This window comes from Lampetra planeri, chromosome 9 (genome assembly GCF_965212315.1).
Source record: "Lampetra planeri chromosome 9, kcLamPlan1.2.h2, whole genome shotgun sequence".
NCBI lineage: Eukaryota > Metazoa > Chordata > Hyperoartia > Petromyzontiformes > Petromyzontidae > Lampetra > Lampetra planeri.
The window spans coordinates 7,524,931-7,547,480 of NC_136115.1; the positions used below are offsets into that span (position 1 = coordinate 7,524,931).

The following is a 22,550-nucleotide window of genomic DNA, read 5'->3' on the forward strand; positions in this document are numbered from 1 at the left end:
CGACTAAGTGATTCAATGGCCATATTCTCAAGAGTAGCCCAATACGTGCTAATTTTACTTCCACAATAGCCATCTGCTGGAAATCATGAAAAACAGGGCACTTCTGTAAATGACAAAATACAGATATTCTTACAGAACATAAAAAAATAATATTAAATTTGGTTCTTTTACTTAAACATTTCAGTTATAACTTACTGTCTTTAACCTCTTGAATATATCAATTTAAGGACAAACCCCCTGTTAGATTAGCAAAACATACTCCATGTAATATAATCTAATTAATTCATTTCACAGAAACAATCACGGCAATGCGTAGCATATTGTAATTATTAATATAATACAATATGCCTTCGTCAGTTATGGAAACGGGACTATCTCCACGTAAGATTATTTTATTTTACGAGTGACTGTTGGACATCTGCATGCACCCACTAAGCAACAACATAGGCTGAGTCAGCCTTTGGTTTGTATGTTTAAAAAAAGCGATGAATCACTTGTTCTGACTTTGCAGCACTTACACGTATTCTGACATGCGCCCTCATTGCCTCGAGCACCACTTCAAGACGCCCACCTTCTGGTTGTCTGCCCATCACTCTTGAACTGATTGGTCATTAACTGATGCCGATATGACTGGGGAATGATTATAAACGGTGGCTGGTTAGGGTTGAGAAAACACTTGGCGTTCGTAATGAACGGCACATACGTACAAGAATACCAGATCTTTCCTGCGGGCCAAAAATGCACCTCATTTGATAATCACAATGCTGGTCGATCCACATTGGGGATTTTTTTTGTATAAGCCACAATTTATTTCATAAACACTGCAGAAGATACCGTATTAATAATTTTTTTTGTTTCATTAACTTTAATTCGGCATATGACATGCCAAGCTGTGGGGAAATAATATTAATCAGAATTTGATACTAAAAGTACAGATTAAGGTGCTCAGTATTGGATGGGGGTATAGGTGATATATTCCGAATAAACTAGCGTACGCATAAACAAGGCATTAGGGTTCCCTTTAATCCTGGCATTCCAAGGTGGCCATCAACACGTTCCCCACAATGTGCACTGCAGCCCGCGGCCACCGCACCAGAAGTCCATGACGCAAAAATAAACACGTCCTCCCAGGGGGCATTGTGAACATGCAAGGCGAGGCCACAACTTAACTTCTGCCCATCTTACGTTAGTCACATGTCGACGTCAAGAAGATGGGCAGGTTGCAAGTCAGAAAAGCATAAGGATAATGAACCAGTGGCAACTGCAAAAACAACTGTTACCAAATTAGCCGTGAGCCACACTACCCCCTACCACCTCACTCTCCTTTGGACAAAGACTCCTGCGGGGAGGAAAGGTGGGAGTGAACGTGTCCACCTCAGGGAACCAGGCTTCACGTTGAGCACTACAGCCAAGTTTAGCAGTCGGCAGCTGTCAAATTGACATGACCCTCTCTCTATGTGAACCGATGTCATAGCAACTATGGTGGAGGAGGGGGAGAGACCAACACTTCCCGGCCTCTCAACTACCAAAACACTTCCTCTTACTTGATCACTGCTGACAGAGCCGCTCTCCCAAAGGTGACCTCCCTCCAGGGCAGTGTGTCCACAGCCTGTGATGTTTCATGAAGGTGACCAGCAGCAAAGTGCCATGTAGCTACCCTACAGTTCTCGGACGAGGACATTGTGGTGGTATTTGCTCACGAGACCACCTCGCCATAATCGAATGGGCTCTGCAAGTACGTGGGTAGGGTTCTCTCCCCCTCTGGCCAATCTCTTCAGCTAAATAGCCCTCAGTGCCACTGCGTCCGGTGGGTAAATTTACTGATGGGGTACGGAAGCCAGTGGGGGATGAAGGAAGGGGAAAGTGGGTTGTGAGGCAGGTAGGGAGAGGGAGGGGAGCGTACACAGTTTGAAATCTTTACAATTAAAACTATTAAAACTATGAAACTTTTTTTTATTTTACCAGGTAAGGCTTACTGAGCTATATAGCTCTCTATCAGAAGCGACCTGGCCACAAATGATAGCTCAGCGAAGTGGCTTATCACGTGGAAATGTAAAGCAGCCAAATACTTTAAACACATGTTTCTAAATGTGGAGGGAAAAACCGAAGGAGCCGGAGAAAAATCTATACAACCACAGAGGAGAACATACAAACTCCAAAATATACAGACGTCGGGATCGGGATCGAACCCACGACCTCCTGTGTATCAGGTGAGGTCATTAACATCTCACCACCGTGGCATACAACGAGCAGGTAAGTATTTGTTAATGGTTTGTAAAGATTATAAACTTGTGGACCCCAGGTCCCACCGACCACCAATGGCGTGTCGACCACTGCTGAGTGAATGAAAACGACCCCCGGAAAGCACGTGGGTCATTCGTCACTGATGTTTGCTTAAAAATTCGGACCTGCTGGCTAACTTTTTAGTAAACTTTTCCTGGTCTGGGAGGTAAACCAGTTTCTGGGTTCGAGACCCCAGAATAGAAAATTCAGCCGGGGGTGGGGGGACATAAATGCCCGGCTGTCCATGTGCATAATTTCTCCAGGAAGCATGAGTTTAATTTGCATCACAGATTTCTGGTTACGCGGGTAACCGGATGGAGTGCATAAATCAGGAATAATTTAGTACATTTGATATTCGCGCCATTACGATAGCGCAGGGCTATTACAAAGGGGCTACGTTTCCCAGATATACTCTGCCAGTAAGGGAGCAATGTTGCTATACATTTTATTCCAATCTGGTCATTTGTGGGAGATTTTTTTTATTTGTATGATGCCCTTCATGCAATGGTCTACTTGCCCCTGGAGGAGCCGTGTTGTGAGGAACAACAGCTGCATAGCTACACTCCCACATTAATTTTGTACATGCTGTATAAATATCGTATTTAAATTCGAGGTTAACCAAAGGACTGAATAGAACAACTAAACTTCCTGCTTCATTATCTTGCATTATATTAAACAAAGCATGATGAATGATGTAATTCATTTTTTTCAACACAGCTGTGTGTGGGGCATTGTGAGGATTTATGTTTTCATGTGTTTTCTCAAATGCATTCTCGAATATGTCACTACATATACTGCAGTTTTATATTTTTAGTATGTACAGCAATTTGTACTTTCAATTATAAGCAAACACCTATATTTCACACACACAAATCCTTGTAATCGTTTTAATTTCCAAGAGGCATGTAAGAGGTTAACAGAGGGATTACATCTTCCCAACACCTATCTCAATCGGGACACAAAACACTGCCTACGGAGAGCCTGCCTGTAATGCCATGACGGTATTATCAAAGTAAAAACTCGTTTTTTTGTATAAACGGGTGACACTTTTCAGCAGTATAAAATTAACATCGAAAATTATATTTTAAGGGCATAGCTTTTTATTCAATGTTAAATTCATTTATTTCAAGGTCAATCGTTTTTAAAAAGTTCACTGGCTGGTCTAATTCATTTTAAGTTGTCTTAATGCCAGGAGCAATTTACATCCAAAGTGAAACCATCTCATCAGATCGTACAAATGTTTGTGGATTCTTTTATGTTGCAGTAGGGATTCTTTGTATAAAGGTGGCAGAGGGGGTAACCACTGTGGTGCAGAAACTGGACTCACTATTTCAGAGGATGTGATTTTTGTATTCTGGAGAGGATGGCAGTACATGGGTTGGATTGGTTGACAAAATGGACGTCAGCAGTGCTTTGGAATAAATGTCTGCCTTTTTTAATGAACATATAGAAGGGCAGACTAAGTGTCCTTCCTCTTACAATGGTCCAAGCACGGAGTACATTTAGAGACATTAATCAAGTTATAAGGATCGTCTTTTAAGCAACATCTTTATTAAAATAAAAAACATTTGCTTAAGCTACTGGTATTAAATTCCACATGCATCAGCTGTGGGTTATTACATCAGCAGCACATATACATTACCATATGGGTTAAGTAATATGCATTGGGATAGAGCAGTTGTGCAGTAGTTAGTGGCTTAGTGCCCTGTGCTATGAAGCTATAAACTTGAGTTTGTTTCCTAGCTACGTCAAACATTCGCGATGAGTGATCTCTGATGCTCCCTCTTGATTAACCAGCATTGGCCACATGCTGATTTTCAGTATGGTCAAACCTCAAGACTAACATTCATCCAGCAGCGGATTCTAATGTATTTTGTTTAACCACATGAGACAAGAATATTCTCATAACCTGGGTTGATAAAGGTCTGTAAATGTATTCATGACTTGATCACGTGGAACCATGTGTAGTTTGAAAGATACAAAATTGTAAAACAATGGCGTCGTTAATTTTTTACTTGCCTTGTTTACCATGGATTGCCCTCTACTGGAAAAGCGAGCGACTTTCATGTACATGATCAATTTCCAGAAAAAAACAACGATTTAATTCATACCTTTTTGAATACATAAAATGTAAATTTTGAAGTCAACAAATTCATCGATTGAGTTTTGAGTTTGGATTCTTGTGCATTTGCAAACCAAGCCAGGAAAATATATATAAATATCTGCATCGTGTTAATCTTCAAGCGATATGGGATCACAAGAGCAACATTAGCCTGTGCAGCTATTCTGCAAATTGTTCCTTACTGAGTGCGTGTATTTTACACGCTTTCTTTTAACTCACTCTGTTGTTGTTGTCGTTATTGTATCCTCAAATCTTTTGGTATACTTATGTCATACTGATGACAATACCATATTCTATTATAATAAAATATTTTTTAAACATTATTTTTTATATGTTATGTTTCGGCTTGGGTCTAATTGTCCACGGTCAACTGACGTTGGCTGTAATTGGCCACGGTCCCTTACATTGTGGCAAGCGTCGGGGCCACTTCCTGGAGTCGTGGAGTTCTGCCATTACTAGTACATTTCATTAAAGTGTGTTTAAAAAAAAGTTTTAAAAAATATGACTTATTATTTAAGTAGTGTTTACATCGACAGTATTTCTAGAGACAGGGTAACATTTGCACACATCACCGGCCCCTTTCCTTAGCTATGGACAACACAGACTTGGGGCCTTCTTAATCTGTATTGAGGAAAATGTTCATCATTTAAGAGTCATTCTTCATGCACTGCTCTTCAGAGGATAAGAAGGTATCGGAGAAAATGGGCAACCAAAAACAATGGCCTTGCAAATTGTAAAACACATCATTTGTAATTACCCGGATTTCATTTTAATACAGCGGAAACTAACACAGAAGTACGTCGTGAGTTAAATATTTCCAATTTAGGTGCGGAGTGCATGTGGGAGTGCCCTGTGCCGGGCACGAGGTGGCCCTCACCATGCATTGAAAAGGGGAGCAATTATATTTGTTATTTACAGCAATTCATTTCCACTTGAGCTACTTTGGGTCATGGCCCAAAGTAGCTCAAGTGGAAATGTCAATGGATTCGCCAAGCCAAACACGTTCCTTCGGAGTGGACATGTAGGAACTTGGTTGGACAGCGCATTCGTGCACGACAGACAAATATGCACGACAGACAGACAAATAATCCCTGGTGGGCAGTGTGGAACCTGTTGTTCCTACCTGTATCATGTCGAAGCCTTTAACATTCACCGTATCATTCACGGTGCTCTTTCGTCATGTATTTTAGCACTTCGTATCTATCCATTCTAGGTTGAACTAATCCACGGGCTCAGTTCATGTACGAAATTCGGCTTGCTCTGAAGCATGGAGAATGCTGCTAAACAGTTTTTACAACTGCACCTATTTCACCGAGATCATAGCACAGCACAGGAACCACTATGATGGCAATCCCATAAAATACGCTATAAAGAATAGCATATACACACACGCAGGCGAGATAAATTCACACATCATTGCTGTCACTTCCCAAAGTATAGCTGATATTCTTTCTTCTTTTAAATAAATGTATTCTTTCTTATGGAGGTGCAGTTGTTCCGTATGAATTAGAAAATGAAGCGTACGGCAAAGTGGAGAAATGTATACTGAGTGCATACTCTTTGGTTCTTTCGGTAAAGTCACGTAGGTAGAAAAAAGAATAGATCACGCCATTTCAATCGCCACACAAGCAATCGTTTTCTGAAGCAATCGCCACCTGAAGACGATTGCTTGTGTGGTGATCGAAACGTCGTGATCTGTAAATTTTTCTACCTACGTGACTTTCCCGAAAGAACCAAAGAGCATGGATTCTTGCAGTCACGAAAGCTTCAAATCAAGAGTATACTGAGTGATACAATACACCATTTCCATACCTCTTTTCAGTCATGATACCAAGAAGATGTGCGCGTGCGTATCACGCACTCTCAGCTGGTTAAAACTGTCGCACAGATGGTAAGACGAGAGTTGACTGGGAAGTTCAGGGGTCAAAGCACTGAACGTGGTCTCAGCCCGGTCACCAAGGGCTGCATGGCCCACCTCTCGTTTTGTCTTGGCAGGGTTTTACCAAATCTGGGCTGTATTCCAGTTGAAAATAAAATAAAGACAAACGTGTCTCTCTAGCGGGGCTTATAGTGTGTAGATGAATACATTTGAATAGGTAGGGAGCTCTGACGGTTGTTCTGCGAAGTCTACTTCCAGGTGCCATTCTCAAACACATGGGCAGTGTGAATTCCCAATGGGTGTTTCGTGCCATGACGCTCACACCACAAATGGAATAAAATTTATGACAAAGGCAAGGAAAAGACATCTGTAAAACGAGGTTAAATATTCGGTGGTACACCGATGGTTAAAATTATTATGATATTTCTTATCAATATAAAACACATTCATAAATATTGTATTTTCTGGATTAAAGCATTGTAAGGTACAGTTGAATGTTCATTTTTATCATGCACACGAATATAAAATACAACCAAAATAATTAAAATCTCGATATCATCTGAAATCCATTTTCCTAGCAATTTCTGGGACAAAGTGCATATTGTATAATGGAAATACTGTCCTATTCTGTCCCTTGCACACCTGCACTACCAGCCTGTGGTTTATTGCACTGACAACGACTCTATTGTATTGACATTCATAAGCTTTACTTGGAACGGTTTTACACATGCAGTAGTAATTGAGTTCCTCACAATGACAGTCAAATAATTATTCATGATAGCATGATAAATATAATGTAGAAGCCGCAACTTTTATATTGGCCACTCCCAACCAACGTATTAAACAGCATAAACATGAAACATGTTCCCTGAATACAGCATCCATCTGTTTTATTATACATGAATGCCCCGATGTGCTCTTGGTTATTTTCCCTTGGTGGTTATACATGATACTCAACAGGGTGTTTACCAGCTCATTAAACTTTCATACGATATGAACTGGATGAAGCCAAGTGTGCGTTGAGATCACCATAACCTGAATGCCCAGCACGATATTTTGCACCTTCATTCGCACACGCATTCACTTAATTATCCTCTCAGATTTTTTTTACATATTAGTCATCTCCAACACGATACGTCGTGTGTTGAAATGTGCTGACGTTAATGTGTTAGAGCCTGTCTGAAAATTGTAATGTTTGTTCATTTTATTATCAGATGACCTACAAATGCATCACATTACTTTGAATTGTGAATGTGCAATATTTAAACATTAGGGCGTCTATTATCTCCATTTACAAAAACAAGTACTTGCAATGCAAATTATAACATTCAATCATTTAGTGGCGGATTAATGGGTAATTAATACTGGCTTTTGTTTATTTTATATTTTATGTCACCCTAAAACGTGAGTGTTCATATTATTCTGATTTTAAGAGCTGAGCCCATTGTCAAATAGTGATAATAGAATATGCCCTGCACTCCTGCAAATTCGCTGAAAGCTGCCTAAGCCTACGAGTGCTAGGCAGTCGCTTTTCTACATTAGGTGCCATCTGGGTTAATGTGTGGCACAGGCCCCGAGGAGTGCCAATGACCTGCTCATTTTAGAAACCAGATCCAAGAGGCCACAGACAGGAGTGACGTAAACATTCAGAAGTAGCCTCGTTCTACAATAACAGAAAATATAATCAGCCACTCAATTTCACGGACTGTAAGAATCGCTAAACACCACAGGCCTATTCATCATCACCATCGTCAGCCGCAATGAATCGATGACTGGATGAAGGCCTCCTCAATCGGCTGCGATATCTCACGTTTCTATCACGTAATAATCCACATCGTGCCAGCGTACCAGCTGATTTGCTACAGACTAGTTGCAGATTTCGTCTGAAGAATCGAACCTTGTTAAAATCGACACAGATTAAAAGACGTGAACTGGAACATAGCTGTATCAGCCAAACTCTGCTGTAGAGTGGCAATATTTTACAATATATAATTGAGGAAGGGATTATAGTCATTATATGTACATGACACACTTCTGCATATACAATCCACTTTTATGATGAGTGTCAAAATGCGAGCACATCTCAACGTGCTGTACAGGCGAGTATAAACCATGCTCATTCGTAGATGGTGGAGAGAGACCAGGGATGAGTTAATGATGACGTCACCCTGCTGCTGCTCTATTTGAGACTGGGAGCCAGAGCAGAGCCTCACCATTCTGGCGAATTGCCCGATGATGCTGGATGCAATTACCAGCGAAACGTCGTACTAAAAAATTGTAAATGTTGTGGTTTCACGCTTCAACACACCGGTGGGCTAAAGCAGCAAACGATTTGTCTTTTGTCAACGTGACACTTTTTTACTGATTGGCCGTGTCGGGTGGTGGAGGGTTACAACACATTTATAAATAACGCGATCTAAACCCAAAAACGTTGATTATGAGAGACCAGGGATGTTTTTGTAAGATCGAGTGGGAGGATTAAGGAGAAGCAGGGTACTGTGGAATATAATCCCAACGCTGATTACGACAATTGGACAGATGGGCAAGGTCAGTGATAGGCAGAGGAGAACACAAAAGAAAATAGGATTGGAGAGAGCCACGTGGAGAGAGCCACGTGGAGAGAGCCACGTGGAGAGAGCCACGTGGAGAGAGCCACGTGGAGAGAGCCACGTGGAGAGAGCCAGATCAAAGATCCTGCAGAGGAGGGACAGCAGCAGAGAGGGCCGTGACTTCCCATTGCCTGGAGCTTGACTGGAGCCTTTGAAAGGCGGCCATGGTTGTCGGCTGGAGCAGACGGCACATGGCAGACGAGAGTGAGGTGAGAGGAGGGTGAAGGCATCCCCAAGCTGTGTCATGGGGGTTGTTTGATCATACTCCACCATTCTGATCAGTGTGCATTGGTGAAGAGGGATGGTTCAGATATCAACGCCACCGATGCTAGCGAGACCAGGGAACTGAACTGAGAGCTGCAGTGAGATAACCACTGCACCACTGCTCCCTCGGCAATATTTTGCATACAATCACACATATGTATATTGAGGTCACAATATAAATACACATTTTAGAGGACATAACACACCTAGCAGGGTCAGCTGCCTGCAAATAATCCAACAGATTGCCAGGGTCGTTCCTTATGCCCTGTCGAAGCTCCGTGCTTAGCCACAAACGGCGGCTCATTGGGCATTATTGGGAGAATAACAGCGGAGGTGTGCATTGCGGATGTTAAATTAACGTGACAGGTTCTTGTTTCAACGTCCCTTGCTATTCATTGCTTGCTCGGGACTGCTTTTTTGGGAAGGATGCCCCTGAAAATTTTGATTGACCATCGAATGGCATTCTTACCTTCTCTCACCCGCTTATGCACAGCTAATGCTACCGTGCAAGCACTTGCGCGTAGGACACTTAAGATTCATACTCTTTGGTTCTTTTGGTAAAGTCACGTAGGTATAAAAGAAAATAAATGAAATCACGACGTTTCGGGCGCAACACAAGCGCCCGTCATCAGGTGGGACAACCACACCAAGAAACAATTGCTGAAGTGGGCAAAAGGGGCAGCTGTAACAAGAGACTATATAGGTAAGAGAGGGGGGAGGGTCGTTTGACCACAGTGTGTCCAGATCCGCTTGGGGCGGCGGAGTTGGTTTGTACATCCCTCATGCCTCAAGCCTTTCATCGCTCCACGCGAGTACGTTCCATCTCCAGACCGCCGAATGTCAGATGTGTCCGGCGAGTTGGGGTGTGTGCCCGCTGAGGTTGGTCCTCAGCGTAGTCGTGTGATCCCGTCCTCAGGTGCCGCGCGCCTGACGTCCCCCGAGCCGCCGCCTGCGCCGTCTCCACTGGATTCGGGAGAGAACCCATCATCCCGGCCTACTGCTCTTCGCGAGGAGCTGGGTTCGACGGGACATTTGCATATTCCCCCCGGGACCTCCAGGGAGAGCGAGCCCACCTACCCTGGAGGCCCGGCCACGTGGGCTCGATCAAAAACTCTTCAGGTTTTGTGATCCCCATGCACACACACTCCCACCCCGTCAGTTGGTTGTCGCACCTGGTAGGCCGTATTGGCTATTGGCTGAACCTGGCCTTTATTGTGCTTGCGGGTGTTGTTACACGGTGAGGGTGGGAGATGATGGTGATGGAGGGGATTCCGAGCGATGTGTTGCCATCGCGGACACCCCGTACATGTGGGTGGAGTACCAGCCGTAGAGGGGCTCGGTGAGCGCTGACAGAGAGCGCCGAGTGGCACCACGCTCGGCGTGCAGTGCTGTCCCCCATAGGAGGGGGTGTGAGGGTGCCGGCCATGAATGGGGTCATGGCACTCTGGTTGACCCTGGAAGGCACGTGACGAGTAAGATCTACACAGGGGCCCCAAGTGGGGGCTGGGGGTGGTTACGTGTCGGGGCGAGATCCTGCTAGAGGGTTAGAGAAGGTGGTCATGGCCAAGGGCAGAGCCAGCCACAGCCAGTGAGGATGTAAACCGGGTCCCCAGAGGGACCGGGGTTCAGCGTTGCTGTTGTAATCCTGTAGATCTACGTTCTACGTCCAAGAAGAGTCACCAATACGTGGACCTGGACCCAAGCCGGGGTCCTGTCCATTGTAGCTACTCCCAGTGTAACTAGTGTAGTTAGCCTGGTGGTCCACCATCATAGGTTGTTATCTGGTGAAGGGGCAGTTGCCCCTTTGTGTTGGTATCAATAAATGTGTTGCCTCTAAAGAGTACGTCTGCGACTCAGTTGAATCCACTACACATGGAATGCAATTGCATTGTTATTTTTAAGACAAGTCTCAATGGATAAAAAATATCTCGGGAAACATTCATTATTTCCACTTTTTCCGTGAAAATAATTATAGACTGTAATATCCATTGCTCAAATGACACCGAAGTATGAAATATGCAAATAATAGTGTTTAATTGGATAGTCACAGGTGCTGATTCTCCTCAGTCCATTCTTAGTGTTATGTTCGCACTGCCTTACTTGCTAATTAAGCGTCAGACCTTTGCAGTTATGAATGCCTAAACTTGACAAGGTGATGAAGAAAACTTATTGTGAAATTAACGTAGTACAAAGATGAATTTAAATTTATAGGACAGACATGCAGAGCCATAATCAAGAGGACAACCAGAAATCCAGTCCACCGTAAACAACAAACTCCTTGCACAATGCACATAGAGGGTATATATATATGTATATAAAATGTACTCATTTAAGCACACGTGCTCATACAATTTATCCCACAGTATATGCGCTAAACGGATGGAGCAGAGGCACAGTGGTTAGAGCGCTGCGCTATGTATGACAAGAATTGGAGCTAACATCAGTGTCAAGAGATATCTGAACAGGCCCTGGGCCTTCTCACCTTCACCAACCAGCAGAGTGAGGTATGTCAAAACAAAAATTACAACCCCACGACCATCATGTATGTATGTACGTATGTTGAACATCTTTCGCACCGTATATAGCCAACCGTGCTCATCGGAGGTGCGGGAGAAGGAACACAAACTTAACACAAAAAGCAGTTTTAAAGAAATGAGTTTTCAATCATGGACTCTACAATGGCAAAAAAGAACAGATTCTTGAATCAAATTACGAACCAAAATCAGGACAATTGAGTAATTCTCCAGGGGAAATAAGAGAGATTATTATCTGCACATTCCTAATGAAACATGTTATTCAAATGTTTTCTTGTTCTGATGGCACTAGATGTTTGATTAACTTTAAAGACGTGGGAAAATGGTCGTAAACGTAGAGCTCGCTGATTCAAATAGACATTTGATCACAATTACTGTTGTCATAAGAAGGCTTATAGTGAATTATATAAGGTTATTTGCTTTGTTTTTGACAGAAAACGTTAAAACATGTATTATCGTGCTTGTATTGCTTCAGTCTATACCCACCAAATATATTTAAGAAAATATATATAAATGTGTATTAGGGCACATATCTGATGGATTACTCCGAAAGGAAATTTCCATGCTTTTATCTTTGCTACTCAAGAAGCACAGAGGTGCATGCTTGAACTACACTTAAGCGACAAGAGGAGGAGCACGTGAATCAGGGAACAAACAACAAATCAGAGAGAGCATATTTAAGCAAGAAACCCAAGTGTGCTTGGGCAAGACAGTCACTATAAGGGATGATGGCCAGTGAACGTGAAGATGTGGTGATGAAATGGCTGCCAAAGCAAAGGATAGAACCTTCCCCCGAGAGCACGACCGCTGAAAGAGATGGAGTGATGAAATCTGTGGTGCATGAATAAGATGGATTGTGCAATCGCAGGACCGCAAGGGAGGACGAGAGTATTGGGAGGCCTTCATCCAGAAGTGGATAGATTATGGCTGATGGTGATCTTTGCTTTGTGTCCATGACTGTTTCAGTGTGCAGCTATGTTTGTGCTTCATGAGTTTTCCCAAATTTTTAAGAAATACTTTCTGGCCATATCCATTAATAGCTCCTGTAGATTTGCTGTGCCTCGTTAAAGTTAATACAGCCTGCAATGAGGTCCTGGTGTTGCGCTGCATCATCAGCACATAGGGAGACGAAGGTGGTTCTGGCTTCACCACACCTCAGTGTACCTTGTGCCGAGCAGACATGAACATGAATTGCCCAGGAATATATTCATATTAACATGAGGGCTTTGTAAAGAATTGGATGTATCTTTAGGCACAATGCTAACGAAAGGATTGCTCATGAAACTCATTTATCACAGTTGGGTAGATGAGCTCAACAGCATTCACAAGGTATTGCCAGGAACACTTCAGCAAACGCTCAAGAAAAAGATAACATATATTCATATATGATTGTAATGTCACAACATTGCATAAGCTGTAGTTGTAATTGTCTCATTGTTTTTTTTCACATTTACCATATGTCCAAAGGATTCAATTATGTGCATGTTGCTGAAGTTCACATATTCAATAATTAAATTTTCAGCCACTACAGTAAACTGTACATTTATTTTATTTAAGTAAGCCATAGCCATGCGTTCTCGAGTCCAAGAGACGCCTATCCTTGATGAGCCCAGAGCAAGTAGCCAGCATATTTCACCCCATTTCTATCTCAATCTTATTATGAATTCAAAGTAAATAACAGACACTCGTGTGAGACTTCTGTTATCTGGAAATCGGCATTGGATGGTTGAGGCAATCTGTTCGCAGCTAAGAGGGATTTCTGTAGATAGATTCTGGTGACGGATTAGGGTTGACAGCTGTCCTGGTTTTCTGTTCTCTTTTTCAGGCACCTCTTCCAGAGAAATCTGTAAGCCATGCTGGGACATTCAAAGTCCCTGTTTTTGTCCATTGCATAATAATAATAATACCACTAAGACAATGCATATCGGAGTAGTTCCTTCCTCTTCTGAGACTCTGAGAAATAATATTTCTTTTCCATATTCCCCGGTTTGTGTACCCCAAGAGAGGTGGAAACCCCCATTGTGGATAACAGGATTTGTGGATGATAGGAACAGAATTAGGCAGAGCTGTACTGCATTAGGGACCATTCAGCTGTAATGGTATCTTAATTGTGTATTCAGAACCGATAATATGCACGCCATGAAAAAAACTGAATTTCTCACGGATGAACAGAGCCCTTAGTAATGTGCCAAACTTCCCCTTAAATCTGCAATTCTTTATCAGGTGAATGGAGATGGTACGGCTAATTCCTCCCAATATCCGCAGCGCACTGTGATGGGATGACATTTTTCACCACGGTTTACATCACCCTGGATTATGTGAGCTCTGTTGTAAACTGTAAATGTGTTCATCTTCTTGGTTCTTTCGGTAAAGTCACGCAGAATGCAAATAATAAAAGAATAAAAATAAAACATAATAAAATGATATTTTATAAAGAATAAAAATAAAACATAATAAAATAATATTTTATTAAGAATAAAAATAAAAATAATAAAATCATATTTTATTAATAATATTTTATTATGTTTTATTTTTATTATTTTATTATTTCAATTCTACGTGACTTTACCAAAAGAACCAAGAAGATGAATCCCTGCAGTCACGAAAGCTTTAAATCGAAATGTAAATGTGTTGTGATTTTTAAGTAATGCATCTTTGCCAATGTGGAGTGAAGTTTTGCATGTTGGCCACGAATATAAGGCAAGGATAGTATATTGGGTTGATTTTAAGACTGGTCATTGTACTCTTTTCTCCTGACAATGTACACATATTTTAGATATCTTTTATCATAAATTATATGATTTACTGTAAATGGATGAGATTCGGATTTAAATATTTCTAATGACAAGTTAGGATATGTTTTCAGAGTTTTTAAACGTTATATTACGTAAAAATGTTACTTGTCTTCGTGCTAACATATACCAATGCCATTATCACACCTCTCCTGGTAGGAAAACACGGAAGTTATGTAATGTGTGACTACTTCCTGTGACGTTAAACTTTTGGATTTAACTGAAATAAACGTTTTGAAGATCGCCCAGCATTTGTTTTAATATTGATCCGATTTTTGGATTTTCCAGATAAATCTAAATATCAGAGGCACATCCATAATATATTTCATTTTGCATGTTGCTAAAAGATAAAATAAACCTTTCATGTATAATTGCAACAGACATGTATTATATGTTGTTACTATATCATACAATATACCAGTACTAAAACCCTATTGAAAAACTAATATACTGACAAATAATTAGCAGAACATATTATAATGGACGTTTATACTATATTACATATTTGTTCTACATATAAACCTTTTCCAGATAGCCATTGATTATAAATCTGGCACAAAGCCTCAAATCTATTTTAAACAGTCAATTGCTTTCATTCAAACAGCCTGGACAAGGACTAAAGCAGAGATTACATTTTATTGAATTCCTTTTGATATCTTACATTTCCCCATTCTTACATTTCCCATTTGATGCCCCCCACCATCTTGAGGCTGCACTTGCGCCTGTTAAAATTCCACAAGATATATCGTAAAACTAAATACAATTACTCCTCATTATCTTAAATGTAATTCAAGAATCCCAGAGAAACACAAATTACCAGGATGACAAGAGCAACTAAACCATCAGCTTGTTGTCAAGGATTCGGTTAAGAGCTATGCAGTATGCAGCAGAGTTGCCCTGTAATTTGCCAATCATTGCCATAATAGGTTGCTCATTAAAATGATACAGTATGTGTCGTGAAAGCCAGTGGGTTTGGAGACAGGGATGGGAAATGACTGGTACAATGCACTTGATGAAAATGGCAGTTTAAGTAAACAATTCAGAAATTGTTCATCATGTTTCTTGGGTATATACACATCTAGGTGTATTGCCTATCTTGCGTGCAATATTATGATGTAAGAACACTGCTTCTAAAATTCCACCAGTGGCATCACTTATACAATTCTGCTCTAGATTCCCTTTTTTGATCATCCTCTCAAAACCTGTGTTTATCCCATCGAATGTTGAAGTAGGCCACGATACCATAATGTCATGAGGTAGTTTTACGTATAGTATCATGCAAAATGCGTACGAAATTTTCTCTGACTGCAGCAACACACTCCTGCAAATCACGTGGAGGTGATTCACGAGTGCGGCGAAGATTACAGAGGGTGAAATGTCCTTGCAGGCGGCAACCTTGAGGCAGTGGTCCGTGCCAGTCATGTCCTGTGGCAAGTCTCAATCGAAATTTGCTTTCAATCTTTCACAACGTAAATCAAAGGAAATTACAAAGCCTTACTTGGGTCTAAGCCAGCGCATGCTGCCTTAGGGGATAGCTGATTGGCCTATTGGCCAGTGTGCTAGGCTCTGAGATTTATTTTGCATTAAAGTCGATGGATTGATTCCCATCACATGACACTTTTAAAGGTAAAACAGATGCTATTTGCAGGAGCAGGACAGTGTGCGCCAAATTTAAAATCATTTCACTCAAAAATAATGTGCAGAAATAAATAAAAACTGTCCCTACATTACAAACAAACACGTGGTAAAGGTTCAGCCTTGCAATGTAATGCTCATTGCCACTGCTGGCAGAAGAGTCTCTGTCAGAGTGGCCTCTAGAGAGCCTCCCTAGAGGGTATTTGGCCTACTCTTCCATGCTGCCCTGCATAACAATGGTTAAAATAAATATTATTATCGGAAAATGTATTCTAATATAATTCAAAAAAACGATGTTAATAGAAATCTATATTTATCGTTTTAGTTCTTCAAATTTACGTTGATTAGGATGGAGCTATGTTAAATATACGACGGATGTTATTTGTTGTCCACATTTTCCTTTGCAACCGTGCACACGAGAGAGTGCAAACCCCACCTCGAGGAGCTCCTCAGGGCTCAGTGCCATGTGGAATGCAAAACAGTGGATCGTACATTATTGTAGTAATGCAATGCCGTAATCACTTGATTTACTCGAGAGGTATGAGCCCTTGCCATTTCAATAGGCATGCCTGCAGATTACGGGGTCCTGACGGTAACATAGTTCAGAAAGGGGTGTGCACTCTCTTCGTCTGGCAAAAAAGAGCAATATTCACTGTCGTGGTTGAATTAATGGCAATGCACCGGGCCAATGGATTGCTAGTGGAGATACAATGAGAATAAATGATGTAAGTTGGAGCAACTCTTGGTGAGCCAGGGAGCATACAAACGACACTCAACTTGCGAGGTGCAGTTTTTTCTGCACTCACGGTTGTAGGTGCAGCTTAGCGTATTGTCTGCATCACAGCAGGGTGCTGCAATGTCATAAAAAAACACCAACTCCGAGAAAGCATGGTAATGATTTTGCAAAGAGCCACAGTTATTGCACACGTTCTACACGGCTTGCATGAACCGCTTTTGAGACAACACGCGAATACAAAACACAAACAGCGCACACACACGCAGTTGTTTATGGACGGGCAATGGATGATGTTTCCACAATTTGCTGTTTGCCTGGGATGCGGTGAAATATCAGTGAATCATGGAGAAACTGCATATCCATTAGGACAAGAAATCAGAGCGAAGTTATTGATGGACAATTATATTCACCCGCACGTCCACACTCGAGCATTACCGCAGGCCTCAGCCTCACGACAGTGTCTCTGAAATATGTCGCTGAACAAATAAATTTGCTTATTATTATTATGGTGATGATGATGGAATACCCAAACTGGTATTTGACGTTAAATCCTCTTCTTGGTGCTACAATGATTCAAATAGGGTCCGATTTGCTTGCATTGTGATGTAAAGGACAAGAGTATGGTATCTTGCACTTTTTTGTCATCATTTATGTTTTTAAGGAGTACACATTTTTTTGTTTACAATCGCATTAATATCCAGATGTTGTTAGTCTTCAAAAATATATGCCGCTTGATAAACCTACGTGTCTGGGCTCTGCCCACACATAATATTCCAAACATAAATAGAGATCTCAAACTCATTGAGGTTTGCCAAGTAATGCACATTCCATTGATGTGTATGAGCAACTAAAATTCCCGAAAAGCCAACGATAAATTAAATCAATATATTTATTTCATGAGTAATGCTTTACATCGCATCAACTTTTAATTTACAAGCGCAAAACACCCTGTTCGTGAGATACTGCCAATGTGAAATTCATAATTTATTGATTATTTGGTTGCTTATGCTTCTACTTCTGTTAATCTGTTCAATTAAATATCAAAGTGCTATGCAAGCCTCTCCTAGAAGTGAGGCAAGAAATGAAGCCCTCGAGCGAATGCGAGAGCCCCTCACGTTTATTTCAAGCTGCATGTCATCTGGCATAAGGTTTAATCATTTATTGATTTCTTACCTCTTAACCAACTCAACATCTTATTTGGCGATTTTGCGTTGGCTGTAGTGCACAAATACAAAAAAACCCTCTGCACATTTGTCAATAACACTGCCACAGCAAACAGAGAGGCAAGAGAGAAAGAGTCACTCTACGTGCTGTGAAGAAGGGCCATTGTCAACAAAACAAGTTACGTGTACATGTTTTAAGGTTGTGTTATTCGCGATATTTTTTCGTTTGTACCGAAATAATGATGTGATTGGCGTAACTTTAAAACCAGGGTCCAAGCAGGTGTGTGGCGCATTGTGACAACGGTCCAGTACCACTCGAGGAGGACTCAGCAACACCGTGTCATCTACACGCTCCTTCACTGAGCGTGACGGTCAAGTGGCACGGATCAGCTTCTGCAGTGGCAAAACAACTGTGGGCTCTGTCAGCCTGGGCTCGGCACAGTCCTGGGACAGGTGAAGATGGTGCTGTACACAATTGCGCAGTCACCCAACCCCCTGATGGCAGGACAAAGAGAAGAAGACACTCAAGTGATCCTTGATGAAACAAACCTATAATCCTATGAGATCTCTTTTACCAGTGGCAAAATATAGTAGTAGGTTTTTACCCTTTTACCCTTTTAAACTTGTGTAGTGGTGATACGCGCTGGGTGTATATGTCGTGTGCCAGCGCGTATGTACGGGTGTGTGTGTGGTGACGCGCGCTGACGGGGAGGAGCAGGCGTCAGTGCGCGGGTGGGGGTAGTGCTGCTGATTGGCTGTGTGCCGGTGACGCGCCCAGAGGGAGTGATCGGGTAGCAGCGCGGTGTGATTGGTCGGGGAGTGGAAACACGCGCTGAGCGGAACCGGATCGTAGGGATAGCGCGTGGGGATTGGGTAACTGAGGAGCGGTGCCGACGTTGAGGTCCGCATCCGCTCCGTCTCCCGGGAAGAAGGGGTATATAAGGTGATGCACAGAGGAGCAGGGGGGAGAAGTGGAACCATCTAAGAATGAAGACGAAGGTGTAGAGATAGAGCCCGGAGAGGGGAGTAATGGAGAGTAGAAGAGAGTAAGGTATAGTGTGTAGCCAGCGAGAGAGAAAGGTCTACACGAGCTGAGTAATGTATAGTGTGTAGCCAGCGAGATAGAACGGTCTACACGAGCTGAGTAATGTGTAGTGTGTAGCCAGCGAGAGAGAACGGTCTGCACGAGCCGAGTATGCATACGGTGTAGCCAGCGAGAGAGAACGGTCTGCACGAGCCGAGTATGCATACGGTGTAGCCAGCGAGAGAGAGGCAAAGTCCACACGAGGCGAGAGAGGAGAGTGTAGCAGAGGCGCAGAGTCTACACGAGGCGGAGAGAGGAGTGTAGCCGAGGCGCGGAGTCTACACGAGGCACAGAGAGCCGGCAGCACAGAATCCTGAGTCAAGAGAAGTGCGGTGTGAAGAAGAGAGGCCACGCGTTGTATTGTTACAAGTCAAGATTTAATAAAAGAAGTGTGTTCCCGTCAAGGAGTTTCCTGCCGTCATTTTCCAATACTTCATCTGGCGTCAGAAGTGAAACGGGCTTCCAAGCATGGAGACAAGGAAGACCCGTAGGACCCACGGGATTGACCGCGAGGAAAACCTGGACGACTCGGGGCCGCTGGTGGCGGGGGGCGAGGAGGAAGACTTGCCCACGCTACAGGATCCGTCGACGGCGCCGGCCGAGCGACCGGGGACCGAGGCCGTGCTTCGTGAGGCGCACTCCCGACTGGCGGAGCTGCTGCTCGCCGCCGCGTCCATCTTGGCGGAGATCAGCTCGTCGGGAGGAGCGGGGACGGTGGGGGACATTTTACAAGGTCGCCCCGCAGATTCCCGCCAAAACGAATGGGGGATTCCCGCCATTGCGCCTGGGCCTACTTTTGGCGGGAACGGCGAGCGCCACGTGGTGGTGGGTTCCCAAGCGCGCGCATCGACGTCATCAGCGCGCGAGGGGGTCCGCCATTTTACGTCTGCCGCTGGAGCCGCCATCTTACACACCGACGGAGAGGCGGAGAGGAACCACGAGGCGGATGACTTCATTTTTCAGCAGCGTCTGCCCACGTTGTCAGCCTTCAAGGCGGAAGGCGGAGACTGGGGCAAATTTCAGCGAAGGTTTTTGGCGCATCAAGAGATGTCAGCGTGGTCCGATGCTACGGCGCTGCGGGCGTTGCCTGCCCTGCTGGACGACGACGCGCTCGCGGCCTTCAGGTCTGCACGGAAGTCGGACCGCTCCACGCTGAAGGATGCGCTGGGTTTGTTGGCCAGGGTCTACGGACCTCCCTCGGCGTGCCGCCATCATTTCTACGCAAGACGGAAAGTGGCCACGGAGACCGCGCTGGCCTATCGCACGGCGTTGCTGGCTCTTGCTGATGCTGCGTTCCCTCGGATGGACGAGGAGGGCCAAGACGCGATGGTTTTGGAGCAGCTGCTTAAGTTGGCGCAGGACCTGGGGGTCCCTATCAACACAGCTGACGAGATTGATATTTCTTCTTTGAGAGTCGCCACGAGTATTCAAGCGCACGAGGCCCTACAACGGAAACAAGGAGTTGGTTGCAACGCTGCTGTCGTCGCAGCTCCGGGTTCGGTGGTCACCGAACCCCAAGTCGTCAGCCCACGAGAGGAGGCGTTCGCCACGGGACGACCAGGGGACTGGAGGCCGGGGGCTCGGTCGCCTCTGCGATCGGGCCGAAAGTCGGAGCATCCAAGATCTACTCCGACCCTCGTCACGTGCTATAACTGCGGCCTCCGGGGCCACGTGGCGTCCGGGTGCCGCGCTCCGCGTCAGCGCGCCATGGGTGCTCGGCTGGACGACGACCGAGATCCCAAGTCATCTCTACAATCCCCGGCAAGTCGCGGCACCTCACACGCTCGGCCTGTTTATTCGGCACACATGGGACGCCGCGTTGCGGCGGAGGAGGGCCGGTTAAGGTTCGGGGATTCGGTTCGGCGAGGGGGGTTCGGCCGGGACCAGGGAGACATCGAATGGGCGGAATTGGGGCATAGAATTGTGGCTGCTTCGGCGGGTTCGTCCGTTGTTACGGGATCTATTGATGGGGTCGAGATTAGGGTGTTAGTGGACACGGGGGCATCGGCAACTATTATATCGGACCTCATTTATGATATTCTCCCAGTCCAATGTCGTCCGCTGCTTCCAGTGGATGTGCCATTTTACGCCGCTAATGGGGGATCGTTGGGCATTATCGGTCAGATTAGGGCGTCCATTTGCATTGGAAATATCAAATTGTCGGGACCCGTTTTCGTTTCGTCTTCTTTGGCGGTTCCGTGTCTTTTGGGCACTGATTTTTTGGCTAAAATGCCCATTAAAATTCTTATCGATCAACGATGCATTGAACTGCCATCGGGTCGCCGGATTGCATTTTTGACGAGCCCTACTGACATTCGGACGGCGTGCGCTACGATACAAGCGGTGGCGACACAGACCGTGCATGTGCCCCCGGGTTCACAGATGTTGATTCCCCTCCGGTTGCGGAAACCATGGGTGAGGGAGGCTTCGGAACAAAGTATGCTTTTGGGTCCTTCTAACAAGGCTGTCGGGGGTCTTGATTTATCGGTGGCTCACACTTTGGTGCGGGCTGACAGGGATCCGTTTGTGATGGTTTTGAACGCGGGGTCGCGGCCAGCTGTCATTCCACAGGGCACCGTGCTGGCTCACGCGGCGCGGGTCCCTGTGGATGATGGGTTGGTTGCGCAGCTGGGCTCGAGCCCCGCGCGGAACGTTGAGCCAAGGGAAGACCTTGAGTGGGTCCATTCGCTATGCGCCGCCTCGGACGATTTGTCGGCGGCGCAGTTGGGTGCGCTGCGCGAGTTGCTCATAGAATTCTCTGATGTGTTCAGTAAACATGAGTATGACATTGGGTGCACAGATTTGTTGCACCACCACATTGAAACGGGCGATGCGGCGCCGGTCAAGCTAAATCCCTTCCGACTGAGTCCCGGGGAGAAGGAACATGTTCAGTCGGCTGTTAACGAAATGCTAGAAGCCGATATTATTTCGCCCTCCTCTAGCCCGTGGGGAGCGCCTATTGTGCTGGTTAAGAAGCAGGACGGGTCCCTGCGATTCTGCGTTGATTTCCGTCGCCTGAATAAGATCTCTGTGGCTGACGCGTATCCGCTCCCCAGGATGGATGAGTCCCTCGATGCATTGTCTGGTGCGCGATATTTTTCGACTCTTGATTTGTTATCGGGGTTTTGGCAGTTGCCGCTCGACGAAGAGTCGAAACCTAAGACAGCATTTCGGACTCCAGGGGGGCTGTTCCAGTTTAACCGGTTACCCAGGGGACTTCACTCCTCTCCAGCGACGTTTCAGCGACTTATGGAGTTGGTTTTGTCGGGCTTGCAGTGGGATACATGCTTGATTTATATGGACGATGTCATTGTTTTCAGTAAAACGTTTGAAGAACACCTCCAGCGATTGAGAGGGGTGTTCTTGCGAATGCGATCGGCTAAGCTGAAATTTAAACCGGCCAAATGTCACCTCCTTCGGAAGTCGGTTAGATACTTGGGTCACATTGT

At 44.4% G+C, this 22,550-nt stretch overlaps 1 protein-coding gene and 1 long non-coding RNA gene across 2 annotated transcripts in view; one reads left to right on the top strand and one right to left on the bottom strand.

Annotated features, from left to right (window-relative positions):
• Window positions 1–22,550, bottom strand: part of LOC144720650 (E3 ubiquitin-protein ligase MARCHF1-like) — a 229,340-nt gene that overhangs the window by 76,832 nt on the left and 129,958 nt on the right. The window lies entirely within an intron of this gene.
• LOC144720749 (uncharacterized) lies at window positions 1,573–14,068 on the top strand. The gene is made up of 4 exons (XR_013585798.1): window positions 1,573–2,210; window positions 10,074–10,276; window positions 11,521–11,661; window positions 13,517–14,068. It is a non-coding gene; the product is annotated as an uncharacterized LOC144720749 (long non-coding RNA).